Source organism: Oncorhynchus masou, chromosome 15 (genome assembly GCF_036934945.1).
Source record: "Oncorhynchus masou masou isolate Uvic2021 chromosome 15, UVic_Omas_1.1, whole genome shotgun sequence".
Taxonomy (NCBI): domain Eukaryota; kingdom Metazoa; phylum Chordata; class Actinopteri; order Salmoniformes; family Salmonidae; genus Oncorhynchus; species Oncorhynchus masou.
This window is the reverse complement of record NC_088226.1, coordinates 43,511,423-43,526,971: the sequence shown is the minus strand read 5'-3', so window position 1 is coordinate 43,526,971 and position 15,549 is coordinate 43,511,423.

Below are 15,549 nucleotides of genomic sequence, written 5' to 3'. Positions count from 1 at the left end.
ACTATGGGGATGAGTAAATAATCTGTCTCTACTCTCTGTTCTATTGGAGAATTTACAATCACATGAGAACAAATTGGACGAACTCCGTTCGAGGATATCCTATCAATGGGACCTGAAGAACAGTAATATCCTATGTTTCTAAGAAACTAGGCTGAACAAGGACTTGGATAATATTCTGGTTATTCTATGCATCGGCAGGACAGAACGGCAGCATCGGATAAGCTCAAGGGGGTGGTGCGTGTATTTTTGTTAAAAACAGCTGGTGCGAGATATTAAGTAAGTCCTGAGGTTCTGCTCACCTGAGTTAGAATACCTCATGATAAGCTGTAGATCATACTCTTTACCAAGAGAGTTTATCTAAATTTTGCATAGCTGTCCATTTACCACCACAAACCGATGCTGGCACTAAGACGAGCTGTATAAGGCCTTAACTTCTTAAGGTATAGGGGGCAGAATTTTCACTTTTGGATAAATAGCGTGCCCGATTTCAACTTCCTGCTACTCATGCCAAGACTATAAGATATGCATATTATTAGTAGATTTGGATAGACAATGCTCTGAAGTTTCTAAAACTGTTTGAATCATGTCTGTGAGTATAACAGAATTTATGTATTTCTGCTTGAAAAAGCTAGCCTTTGCTTTCTTGACTGACTGTGTGTATTGGTTCCTGACTTCTCTGAACAGTTGCATATCGTGGGGACTATTCGATGCTGTGGCAGTCCGCCACAGGATGTTTTTGTGCTGGTCAAAAGCAGTCAGGTCTGGAGTGAACCAAGGGCTATATCTGTTCTTAGTTCTGCATTTTTTGAATGAGGCATGATTATCTAACATGGTGAGGAAATTACTTTTAAAGAATGACCAGGCATCCTCGACTGATGGGATGAGGTCAATATCCTTCCAGGATACCCGGGCCAGCTCGATTAGAAAGGCCTGCTCTCAGAACTGTTTTAGGGAGCGTTTGACAGTGATGAGGGGTGGTCTTTGACCGTGAACCCATAGCGGATACAGGCAATGAGGCAGTGATCACTGAGATCCTGATTGAAAACAGCAGAGGTGTATTTGGGGGCATGTTGGTCAGGATAATGTCTATGAGGGTGCCCATGTTTACAGATTTAGGGTTGTACCTGGTGGGTTCCTTGATTATTTGTGAGATTGAACGAACTCTGAAGCTAGATGGGGTGCGATCAATTCACAAATAGTGTCCAGGGCACAGCTGGGAGCGGAGGGGGGTTGATAGCAGGAGTCAATAGTGAGAGACTTATTTCTGGAGAGGTTCATTTTTAAAATTAGAAATTCAAACTGTTTGGGTATAGACATGGAGAGTATGACATTACTTTACAGGCTCTCTGTGCAGTAGATTGCAACTCCTCCCCCTTTGGCAGTTCTATCTTTACGTAGATGTTGTAGATGGGTATGGAAATCTCAGAATTTTTGGTGGCCTTCCTACGCCAGGATTCAGACACGGCAAGGACATCATGATTGGCGGAGTGTGCTAAAGCAGTGAGTAAAACAAACTTAGGGAGGAGGCTTCTGATGTTGACATGCATGAAACCAAGGTTTTTTCGATCACAGAAGTCAACAAATGAGGGCTCCTGGGGACACGCGGGGCCTGTGTTTACCTCCACATCACCCGAGGAAGAGAGGAGGAGTAGGATGAGGGTACGGCTAAAGGCTATCAAAACTGGTCACCTAGTGCATTGGGGACAAAGATTAAAGGAGCAGATTTCTGGGCGTGGCAGAATAGATTCTGGACATAATGTGCAGACAGGGGTATGGTGGGGTGCGGGTACAGCGGGGGTAATCCCAGGCACTGAGTGATGATAAGAGAGGTTGTATCTCTGGTTAAGCTGGTTATAATGGGTGAGGTCACCGCATGTGTGGGAGGTGGGACAAAAGAGGTATCAGAGGTATAATGAGTGAACCTAGGGGCTCCATTGTAAACTAAAACAATGATAACTAACCAAAACAACAGTATACAAGGCATATTGACTTTTGAGAGAGACATACAGCGAGGCATAAAGTAATCAATTAGGTTAACATTCACAAAGCTGCAGGGCCAGATGGATTACCAGGATGCGTAATTAGAGCATGTGCTGTCCAGCTGACAAGTGTCTTCATTGACATTTTCAACCTCTCCCTGACCCAGTATGTAATACCTAAATGTTTCAAGCATACCACCAATTGTCTCCATGACTATTGCCCCGTAGCACTCACATCTGTAGCCATGAAATGCTTTGAAAGGCTGGTCATGGCTCACATCAACACCATTACTCCAGACACCCTGGACCCATTCCAATTTGCATATAGCCCCAACAGATCTCAGATAACGCAATCTCTATTGCACTCCACACTGCCCTTTCCCACTTAGACTCAAGGAACACCTGCGTGAGAGCTCATGATAACACATTTTCCAGATTCCACATTTTCTAAAGCCATGACATTATTTTCTGTAATTCTCCAAGCTGTTTAAAGGCACAGTCAACTTAGTGTATTTAAACTTCTGACTCACTGGAATTGTGATACAGTGAATTATAAGTGAAATAATATGTCTGTAAACAATTGTTGGAAAATGTACTTGTGTCATGCACAAAGTAGATGTCCTAACCGACTTGCCAAAACTATAGTTGATTAACAAGTCATTTGTGGAGTGGTTGAAAAATGGGGATCTGCATGGAGGAATGGGCCAAAATAGCAGCAACAGTGTGTGAAAACCTTGCGAAGACTTACAGAAAACGTTTGACCTCTGTCATTGCCAACAAAGGGTAAATAACAAAGTATTGAGATAAACTTTTGTTATTGACCAAATACTTATTTTCTACCATAATTTGCAAATAAATTCATTAAAAATCCTACAATGTGATTTTCTGGATTTTTTTTTCTCATTTTGTCTGTCATAGTTGAAGTGTACCTATGATGACAATTACAGGCCTCTCTCATCTTTTTAAGTGGGAGAACTTGCACAAATGGTGGCTGACTAAATACTATTTTGCCCTACTGTGTATATACACTGCTCAAAAAAATAAAGGGAACACTTAAAAACACAATGTAACTCCAAGTCAATCACACTTCTATGAAATCAAACTGTCCACTTAGGAAGCAACACTGATTGACAATAAATGTCACATGCTGTTGTGCAAATGGAATAGACAAGAGGTAGAATTTATATGAAATTAGCAAGACACCCCCAATAAAGGAGTGGTTCTGCAGGTGGTGACCACAGACCACTTCTCAGTTCCTATGCTTCCTGGGTGATGTTTTGGTCACTTTTGAATGCTGATGGTGCTTTCACTCTAGTGGTAGCATGAGACGGAGTCTACAACCCACACAAGTGGCTCAGGTAGTGCAGCTCATCCAGGATGGCACATCAATGCAAGCTGTGGCAAGAAGGTTTGCTGTGTCTGTCAGCGTAGTGTTCAGAGCATGGAGGCGCTACCAGGAGACAGGCCAGTACATCAGGAGACGTGGAGGAAGCCGTAGGAGGGCAACAACCCAGCAGCAGGACCGCTACCTCCACCTTTGTGCAAGGAGGAGCAGGAGGAGCACTGCCAGAGTTGTTTTCTGTCTTTGTATTAGTTACCAGACGGAACTGTTTCAGTTGTCCTTTTTGTTTACTCTATATTGCAGTGTTCAGTTGAGTTTAATAAAATGACGAACACTTACCACGCTGCGCATTGGTCCGATCTTTCCTAGTCCTCCTCAGAAGAGGAGGAAATCCATTAAGGTACTGCCCCCTCTTCCCATTTCGTACATTTCCATAAAACTGTCGGAGAAGGATGTTTAACTCTTCCATAGTGGCAGATTTGAAGTCAATAACTTTTTTTTCTTTGCTAGCCAGCCCTCGAAGCAACGCACAGCCCAGTTTGTATTCTTAACTGTGTTTGTATTCTTTTCTCTCGACCATTTATTGAATAATTTGTTAATTTCATCTTGTAGGCTACAGATTCCCTTTCAATTCAAATCAAATCAAATCAAATTTATTTATATAGCCCTTCGTACATCAGCTGATATCTCAAAGTGCTGTACAGAAACCCAGCCTAAAATCCCAAACAGCAATTTGCAGTATCAATGCAGTATGCCCCAAATCTGCATGTATGGCTATTATTGCCATGTCTTTTTCCCATTCATCCATAGTCGTGCCACCGAAGATATCAAAATAAATGTTCCACTCAATCATTTTAGTTTTCACAACAAGTATCAATTTAGCCAGTCAACTGAGAAATGGTGTGTATGTTGTCATGATAACCAGCTTAATTTGCTGTCTGTCTCATTTGGACACATTTACTTTACATGGGACGATGGAGATCACAATTGAATATTGAAATAATATTGAAAAGGTCGACGAGACAGACAACAAGGTTTATACAAATCTCTGCTGTTGAAAACCAAATGCTAGTCTAACAGAAATTAGAGATATTATCTAGATGCTTTTTATAGTGGAGATCAAGTTGAGACATTTCCTGGCAGGGTTGATTGAGAAAGTGAATGGCACAGTGAGATGGAACAGAGTAAATATGGATTTCTACATCATAGATTTAGCCAGTGATAATAGAAACAGGCTGGAATGCGGTTTTAACCAATCATCATTCAGGATTAGACCCACCCATTGTATAAAGCTAAGTTATTGTTACTAATTGTGTATCATTTATTACTTTTATTATTAAGTGTTTAACTTCAATATTATTTCTATATTTTATTTCTTTCTGCATTGTTGTGAACTAATCATTTCACTCTTAGTCCACACCTGTTGTTTTAGAAGCTTCTGACAATTACAATTTGATTTGATTTGCTGGGCTCCTTCAATAAGAGCCTGATCCAGAGAGGGATTTATAAAGGCACCACATTTAAATAATCAAGTTCATCTCTATTGTGAAGATATGGATTGGTTGTAAAAAGCAGCAAGCCTCTGGTGTCATTACACACTCCGGTGCCTGGTGCCTTCTAAGAGATGCACAGTGCTCTATTTGTGCATCAGACCGTGCAGTTTACAAGCAGGGCCGGGAAAATTATCCTTGTTGTGTGTTGTGACACCACACCCTCATCAAGATAACCTGAGGGGAGCCAAGCAATCTGTGTGAAGGGGATAATCTACATTTTAATCCACCAGCCACATCTCAAACTAATTGATGGAATCTCATTTGGACTTGTTTTTGATTTTTGAGAGGTTTGTAAGCGTGATAATAACCTTGTTTTGAGTGAAAATCTATTTCCATTTTAATTTGGAAAATCTGTGAAGGTGGTTGAAATATGACTTTCCATAAATCTCCCTTTTCTGATATTTGTCTGTTTTTTGTGAATTGTACATTATTAGTATTCTATTGAACAAGGACCTGATATAATTAGACATGCTGCACAAAGAGTAACTTGGTTTCCACCATCATTATCATTAAAATGTTGTATTAAAAGTGTGTGACCATGCATGCATGTAATTACAATTGTTTGTGTTACTGAGATGAATGAGCTAGGTTATATTCCCTTCCACTTTATGATTCACTACATTCCGTAATTTAGGATAATTGTGTACATTACGATAGCTAATTTTATGGGCTAGCTTTGTCATGCGTGCTTTAAATTGGCAATGAAGATTCATTCCTAATTTCTTTTCCCTGAAGATTGCCAATAAGCTGACAAATGTATTCAGGTAAAGTGTAGCAAATACTATTGAGTTTCCTGAAATGTAAAACATTCAAATGATACCAACAATTTGTACTTTTCACTCCAATGACTGTCGTGACATAATTAGACGGCCTGGTGCAGTCAGTCTGGTGAAAGCAGGAGAAATCACCATGCTACATTTATTGTTATTAAATTCTCTCATAGTTGAGGGAAAAAAATCCTTCCTCATTTTGTAATGTCATGTAAATGAATTTGTTCATCCATAAAATCAGATCAAGGATTATAAGAAACACTGAATCAAATATATTTTTAAAATACATTAACCCTGCACATATTTATTGCAAATGGTGATGGTATGATCAGCACAAAAATAACAGCAGCAAACAGTGGAGGGAGAGGGAGAAGGGCTTGGTGAAGGACTCCCAGGACAAAATCAGAGCTCTATTCAACACCTTTTCATGCTCTATCTGTTCTGTCTCTGGATAGACAGGTCTGCTCAATTGCCATTGAAAGGGATTAAAAAGGAAACATACATGGTCAAAGATTTGTTACCTCACCCCATCCAGCTGAGAGAGGGCCAATTGTAGAGTCAGACAGAGTGCACGAGTGTCAGCCCAGGACATGTGTTGATGAAGTGAGTGGTAGACCAGACTGGAGGGAGATGAAGAGATCAGAGGCTGGGGACCCCTAGTGCTGCAGCCAAGGGATTGAGAAGGAGGACAGGAGGCCTGGAGCCCAAGGAGATGGAGAGGTAAGAGGATCAGGAGGGAGGTGGGAGGTCATGTGGGAGATTGGAAGCGGAGAGGTCGCCCTTTCTGTAATGTGAACCCACGAGGCACAGGGATCATTTGGGTCTGAGCAGCGCTGGAGCAGATGAGAAAAGAGAACATATTGGCAATTTTTTATTGAGGTGCCCTGACAAGAATGATATGGTCTACACTACTGTACTCTACTTTACCACAGCTTCACTGTGAGTTTATTATACTGGGGAACAAACAGAGTTGAATTTGAGACTTTATTCCATGATTTATTCTAGCTTTGTGATTGTGATATGAGCTGGTAGTAATGACCTTGAGAATATGCAATACCACATAATTTGTTATAAACTGCAATGACATAATGTGTAAGTGGCAAAAAAGTATTGTTGTACTTCTTTCATTTCTAGGTATTTAAGGGGTAGATTCGCTTTAATATTGCAGATCAACTCAAAAAAAGGAAACATCAGGAATGTCAGTGTCCTGCTTTGGCCAGCGATGAGCCTGGACCTCAATCCCATTGAGCACGTCTGGGACCTGTTGGATCGGAGACTAGGGCCATTCCCTCCAGAAATGTCTGGGAATTTGCAGGTGCCTTGGTACATTACTGACTGTTACTTTTGTCCCCCCACCCCCTTTGTTCAGGGACACATTACTCAATTTCTGTTATTCATATATCTGTGGAACTTGTTCAGTTTATGTCTCAGTTGTTGAATCTTGTTATGTTCATACAAATATTTACATGTTAAGTTTGCTGAAAATAAATGCAGTTGACAGTGAGAGGACATTTATTTTATTGCAGAGTTTAGAATGTGGCCTCTGTTAATGTATATTAATGCATCATTTCCAATCCCACATATATTTTTTGTTGTTGTAAATATAAACTCAGCAAAAAAAGAAATGTCTCTTTTTCAGGACCCTGTTTTTCAAAGATAATTTGTATGAATCCAAATATCTTCACAGATCTTCATTGTAAAGGGTTTGAACACTATTTCCCATGCTTATTCAATTAACCATAAACAATTGATGAACATGCACCTGTGGAACGGTCGTGAAGACACTAACAGCTTACAGACGTTAGGCAATTAAGGTCACAGTTACAATCCCTCCATCAGTGCTCAGACTGTCCGCAATAGGCTGAGAGAGCCTGGACTGAGGGCTTGTAGGCCTGTTGTAAGGAAGGTCCTCACCAGACATCACCGGCAACAATGTCACCTATGGGCATAAACCCACCGTTGCTGGACCAGACAGGACTGGCAAAAATTGCTCTTCACTGACGAGTCGCTGTTTTGTCTCACCGAATGAGCATTACACCGAGTCCTGTACTCTGGAGCGGGATCGATTTGAAGTTGGAGGGTCCGTCATGGTCTGGGGTGGTGTGTCACAGCATCATCGGACTGAATTTGTTGTCATTGCAGGCAATTTCAACCCTGTGCATTACCGGCAAGACATCCTCCTCCCTCATGTGGTACCCTTCCTGCAGGCTCATCCTGACATAACCCTCCATCATGGAAACACCACCAGCCATACTGCTCGTTCTGTGTGTGATTTCCTGCAAGACAGGAATGTCAGTGTTCTGCCATGGCCAGTGAAGAGTCCAGATCTCAATCCCATTTAGCATGTCTGGAACCTGTTGGAACGGAGGGTGAGGGTGAGGGCCATTCCCCCCAGAAATGTCTGGGAACTTGCAGGTGCCTTGATGGAAGAGTGGGGTAACATCTCACAGCAAGTAGCTTCAAATCTGGTGCAGTCCATGAGGAGCAGATGCTCTGCAGTACTTATTGCAGCTGGTGACTACGCCAGATACTGACTGTTACTTTTGATTTTGATCTGCCCTTTGTTCAGGGACTCATTATTCCATTTATGTAAGCCACATTTCTGTGGAACTTGTTCAGTCTATGTTATAGTTGTTGAATCTTGTTATGTTCATACAAATATTTAAACGTTAAATTTGCTGAAAATAAAAGCAGTTGACAGTGACAGGAAGTTTCTTTTTTTGACGAGTTTATATACATTGCCAGTCAAAAGGTTGGACACAACTAGTCATTCAATGTTTTTTCTTTATTTTTAGTATTTTCTACATTGTAGAATAATAGCATTTCAGTGTTAAACAGCATGGCTGCCACAGCATTCTGCAGCGATACTCCATCCCATCTAGTTTGTGTTTAGTGGGACTGTCATTTGTTTTTTAACAGGACTATGACCCAACACACCTCCAAGAAGTGTAAGGGATATTTGACCAGGAAAGAGAGAGTGATGGAGGGCTGCCTTAGATGACATGGCCTCCACAATCACCTGACCTCAACCTAATTTTTATTTTTTTATTTTACCTTTTATTTATACAACTCTTTTCCAAGAGACCTGGTCCAATAGCAGCAGAGGAACAACATTTCAGACAAAATGAAACAAATCTATAAACACACATACAGTGCAACAATAGCATTGTACATTAAAAACACAAATGTCTTGAATAAAAACAGCTGGCCTAAAAACAATTATACTCTTCTATGATATATACATCGATCAAGTGTTTAAACTCCGCCAACATTCTGTCATGAACATTTTAAAATGTTCATGACAGAATTCCAGGACCACGGAGCTAAGTAACTAAAATGATTTCTACCATGTCTTGATTATGCAAGAATGGGCTGCCATGTGGCACAGAAGTAAATTGACAGCATGCCAGGGCGGATTGCAGAGGGCTTGAAAAAGAAGGGTCAACACTGAAAATATTGACTCTTTGCATCAACTTCATGTAATCGTCAATAAAAGCCTTTGATACTTATGAGATGCTTGTAATTATACTTCAGCATCCCATAGTAACATCTGACAAAAATATCTAAAGACACTGAAGCAGCAAACTTTGTGGAAATGTGTGTCATTCTCAAAACTTTTGGCCATGACTGTATATGGTATTTGATATATTTTAGTTCTTAATTATTTTCCCCTAACCCTACCATCCCTCTACTAACGAACATAAACTAATGGACAACAATACTTACGCTTCTACTTCCAGCTTTTATGCAGTGCCTTCGAAAAGTACTCAGACCCTTTGACTTTTTCCATATTTTGTTACTTTACAGCATTATTCTAAAATTGATTAAATCAATGTTTTTCCTCAGCAATCTACACACAATACTCCACAATGACAAAGTGAAAACAGGTTTTTAGACATTTTTGCAAATGTATAAAAATTTTAAAATATCTTATTTACATAAGTATTCAGACAACAACTAAGCTTTTCAGTTAAGAAAAATGTATCATTTACAATGACTGCCTACACCGGCCAACCCAGATTATGCTGGGCCAATTGTGTATTGCCCTATGGGACTCCCAATCACAGCCGGTTGTCATACAGCCTGGATTAGAACCAGGGTGTCTGTAGTGATGCTGTCTAATGCACTGAGATGCAGTTCATTAGACCGCTGCGCCACTCAGGAGCCCAAGAGTCACTCTGCGGAGATGGCAGAACAATCATTTACTCAGAACTCCACCAATCAGGCTTTGATGGTAGAGTGGCCAGACGGAAGCGACTCCTCAGTAAAAGGCCTGTAACAGCCCACTTGAAGTTTGCCAAAAGTCACCTAAAGACTCTCAGACCATGATAAACACGATTCTCAGGTTTGATGAAACCAAGATTGAACTCTTTGACCTGAATACCAAGTGTCACGTCTGAAGGAAAACTATTACCATACCTACGGTGAAGCATGGTGGTGGCAGCCTCATGCTATGGGATGCTTTTCAGCGGTAGGGACTGGGAGACTAGTCAGGATCAAGGAAAAGATGAATGGAGCAAAGTACAGAGAGATCCTTGACCTGCTCCAGAGCGCTCTGGATGTCAGACTGGGGTGAAGGTTCACCTTCCAACAGGACAACGACACCAAGCACACAGCCAAGTCAATGCAGGAGTGGCTTCTGGACAAATCTGATTGTCCCTGAGTGGCCCATCCAGAGCCCAGACTTGAACCCTATCGAATATCTCTGGAGAGACCTGAAAATAGCTGTCCAGCAATGCTCCCCATCCAACCTGACAGAGCTTGAGAGGATCTGTAGAGAAGAATGGTAGAAACTCCCCAAATACATGTGTGCCAAGCTTGTAGCGTTATACCCAAGAAGACTTAAGGTTGTTATCACTGCCAAAGGTGCTTCAAAAAAGTATGGAAAGAAAGGTTTGAATACTTATTTAAATGTCATATTTCAGTGTTTTATTTTTTATAAATTAGCAAAAATTTCTAAACCTGTTTTTGCATCGTCATTATGGGATATTGTGTGTAGATTGATGAGAAAAAAAACAAGCAATTTAATACATTTTAGAATAAGGCTGTAACGTAACAACATTTGGAAAAAGTCAAGGGGTCTGAATGGACTTTTTACTATATACTGTATATATATTTTAAAACAGTATATTTTACATTAGTCCACTTTTGTTTTTAGTCCCAGCCTTCAGCTACCCCTCAACCCCCCCCCATCTATCTTTGAGGACCATCCAGTTTTGATTTCTAGTTGACTTATATTTTTCCACTGTGCTGTGATGTTTCACAAATGTTCTGAACATTTCCATTCTCTAGTTTCTACAGTGTAAATTAAAGATACACATTTTTGCTAAGAGTATTGTTATATTATTGATCGATTGACTATAACTTTTGAAATAACCCAGCAGTGTAATTTTCAGAGTTTGCTCCAAGTAAATGTTGCAATTTTTCAGCCATTCCTGAACCTGAGACCAAAAACAGGCTACAAATGGGCTGTACTAAAACAAGTGACCTAATGATTGGCTCCTCACAGCAAAATCTGCAGAGCTGGGATGGTTGTATCCCCTAAATATTATATATAACATTCTATTGGTTGCAAGATTTTGTATAATAATTCAAATTGAAAAAAGTTTTGAATCCATGGTCGTTTTGTGTATCAGTTCATAAACCATGTGCCATGGAATCGGTACATCAAAAATCTCCTTCCAATTTTTTTTGCAACCTGTATGCGCGGCTGCACATTTTTTGGTCCGTAAATGATACTGGTATACTTTTTATTTATGACAGTTTTCTATAGCCAATTTTGGTGTGACATAATTCCAACAGTCCTATTTATGATATAATTTACAAAGATTATACAGTTTTTAGGCATTTCTTCCAAACATAATGCTTTTTTTTATCAATCAGTATATTTGAGTATAACCATAATATTTGTTATAATATTTGTTCTGTCTTTTTTCATAGATTAGACTAAAATTGCAACCAGCTTTCTATGGCTTGTTTTAAAAATAGTGATGTTTTGGAGAGGATTTGATTTTCAAATCACCGAAAGTGAGAGGTTGTAATCTGTATGAAGCGAAAAATCTGCTAGAAAACCAGCTCAGATTTAAGTATTGTTTTTGTATGACTGAAGCCTTTAGTGAGAGGTCCAATGCTTTAATATTTAGTATTACTATTATATAATCAGTTTAATTTCTCTGGCTTGCCATTCCAGGTAAAGTGGAATATTTTTTCTCAATTAATAAAAACAAAGTTGTTAGGTGTAGGCAGGGCCACAAGTAAACAGGTAAACTGGGATATGACTAAATAAGTCGTCATAGAGATTTTTCCACAGGTGTTGTCCTTTCCTTACTTGCCTAACTTTCTATAAAAATGTATTGTAGTGAGATAATTTCTTTCATTCATGAAAACCGAGTTTGTCCACTTCACCTGTATGACCATTTTATTGGTAAACTACACGGCAATGTAAAAGTTGTGTTTTTTTTTAATCCAATGAGTAATATGGTGCACACATCATTCGATTTTAATCCAGAGAAGTTAGAAAAAATATCTAGATCCTCTTTGAGGCTGTGCAGAGATCCAAATTGTGGATTTTAAAGGAAACATGAATAGTCAGTGTACAATGACACCTTAGTTTTTAAGCTCTGGGTTTACAGCTTCTTGATATTCTTGTTGGATCGGTTTTTAATAGCTAACATTTCGATGGCCATAATAAATAGATATGTCGAGAGTGGACTACCTTGTTTTATTCCTCTTGACAATTTAATACTTTCTGAGAAGTAGCCATTATTAACTATTTTACACTTTACGTTACTGTACAAACTGTAACTCTAACCCATTGTTTAAGAGTTTCTCCAAAATTAAAATTATCCAGGAATTTATATATCAATTCCAGTCATTCTTTATCAAAGGCCTTCTCAAAGTCAGGACTGGTTTCCCAGATATTTCATAGTATTCTATTGTTTGAGTACTTTTCTTATATATTCTCCAATGTATCGTCCATGATTAGGATGAATAATATCCAACAATAATTTATTTCTATGCACAATGCATTTTTGCTAGGATTTTGGCATCACAATACTGAAGTGTAAGAGGTCTCCAGTTTTTAAGTTGGACTGGATCTTTATATTTACCCCGTGTCCTGTTTCAGAAATAGTGAAATCAGACCTTCTTGGTGAGTATCGGATAGTCTACCATTTTTTATAAGAGTGGTTAAAACATGTTAATAACAGACCTTTGAGTACATCCAAAAATATTTTACACAAATATTTTTACATTTTTGTCAACAGATGTGGGAAGCATACACTCACTCACCCCACCCCTCCAAAACAAACACCTCTGCCCCTCTCTCTCAAACCACCCATAGATCGATTTCCCAGGGTAGAGAATCTGAACACTCCTTTTTGTGTGGAATGGCAAACAGAGAGGGTTTTCTGGTCCCAACGGAATCCTTCACAAACACTGATCTGATAAAACAAATGTTGTCCGAGGCACTCCTCACCTGCCGGTAACAATAAATGTGCAAATATCTTCAAGTATTCTCAGGTTTACGAACCCTGGGGTAAATATAGAACAGTGTCGACATATCCATTTCCCTAAAGGACTGTGGGAATATCATTGGCTGCTATTTTCCTGACTAACAAATGTCATGGAAGAAAAATCACAAGCTGTGCCAGGGCCCTTAGCACTTTTTAGGGGGTGACATTGCCAAATGTAGCTAGCGGATGTTTATTTATTTATTTTCTTATCCTGCTTAACATTATTCATGAATATTAATATTGCCTCATGGTGTGAACTTTTTGCAATTCTAAATGGGCTGGAATAGTCCATGAGACAACACAGAGGAATATCATAGACGCTAATGTGAGAAGGGAGTTGTGAGCTTCCAATGGAGTGAATTGGAACAGTCACGCAGATTAATCATTGATAGAACCCCTCTCCAACTAATTTGAAGGAAACTGCATGGCAGCTTCCATTCTAAACAGACGGAAGTGTTGACTCCAGATCAGGTATCAACAGCAGGCCAATCTAAAGTTCCCGGCAACTTTTCCCAACAGTTTACAGAAATTTGACACATCTGAGGAGTTTTTATGAGAGCTGTCTATACTCACAAACTCTCAGAAATGAGAGCCAGGGAGAGACAACGGAGAAAAGCATGCAGGCTGACCTATGGAGCCTTTAACCCTGAGAAGTAGAGCTGGTTTTGGACCAGACTGGGCCAAACTTTAGGTCAGAAGGGATTAATTAGCTTTTTAAAAGCCTCACAGCAAATGTCAAGGTAGTCTGGAGCTGCAGACCACAGAGGTCATCGCAATATCTTAGTAGAGGGGGTGAGAGCTGATCGTCCTCTAGTATCCACTGCTGGTCTGCCATCAGAGCCATCAGTCACAAACAGCACATCACTCAATGCAAACTGAGAGCAGACCACTCCATTTTAACCCTAACCCCCCCCCCACACACACACACACACACACACACACACACACACACACACACACACACACACACACACACACACACAGTCTGTACAACTAACCGTGTGGGTACACATAATTCAGTCCCATTCAAAATCTTATTTACCCGAATCCCTAAACCTAAATCTAACCTTAACCCTAAAACTAACCCGAAACCTAATTCAAACCCTAACACAAATTCTAACTACAACCCTAAACCCCCTAGAAATATCATTTGATCTTGTGAGGACGAACATAATGTCCACAGCTGGTCAAATGTTGGTTTGTTTGCTATTCTTATGGGGACTTCTGGTCCCTACAAGTATAGTTAAATATGTCCACACACACACTCACACACAATTAGGTAATTATATTTATACTGTAGATGAATAGCAAACAAGCACTCTGAAAGTGATGGCCATGACAAAGCACACTCCACTTACGCAATGTTGCTCTTTAGCAATTCAGAAATGAATGGAACATAGTAATTGTTTATTGACAAGGGGGTGTATTCAGATGCCACTAGTGTAGGCAAACATATTATCCTCCTTTCTAAGCTCTAACACCTGTTTTCAATCTACTCAAATGAAGACAGAAACTGTGGACTGCATCAAGTCCTCTGTAAGCCACTTTTAGGATATCAAGCCCACAAGCAATACAGAAGCACTAGTGATAGCATCTGTGTACTGACATACCAGAGGAGAGGAAATAGGTAAAATAAAAAGACAATTAAGGTAACCTCTGGAGTTAATATTCACACCTATTGGCCGAAAATAGCTCTGTTCTCTCTGCTCCCTGTTGACCTTGCTATTCGCTGAGGACGACCCGCTCTGCAGTGTCACACCGCTAATGACTCAGAAAATACAACCACACGCAACCATTCCACTGGAGGCCCCAGAATGGCTACCGATAACATTCTTTGTGCAGTATTTAATAAGCAGGTCCGGCATTTAGAATGCAGGCCTCATCAAATCTAACAATTAACCCCCTAGAGTCGATGTCTGCGCCCCCGTGGAAATCGAAATAGCATAATAAAAAAATCCCTATAAAACTGTCAGTTTAATATACTGTTAAAATAGAAAGACTCAAAACACCATCATTGTGTAGTAAAACCATGAAAAGGTTGCCCCTAAGCTGAAATATATTATTTGGAGGATGTTTAAATGTAATACAAATTATACACTGAATGCATTTTAAAACAGAATGAAAGTACTCTGAAACACCCAAAGTAGTTCTTCAATCTGAATACCTGTGTTGAAGAAAGTGTTGTGAAAGCACTTTTTGGTGTTTCAGTGCATGTAAAATACAGCATCAAAACACAATATTTTGATTAACATTTTAAAGAAGACACTGGGAATTTAATGCTTTTCCTAGTGTAGACTTTGGCACGAATTAAAGGCTACAACTGCCAGGCCCATTGTGAGATTATATATCATTTTACAATCAAAATGTTTTGGGCTATGTAAGTTATAGCAG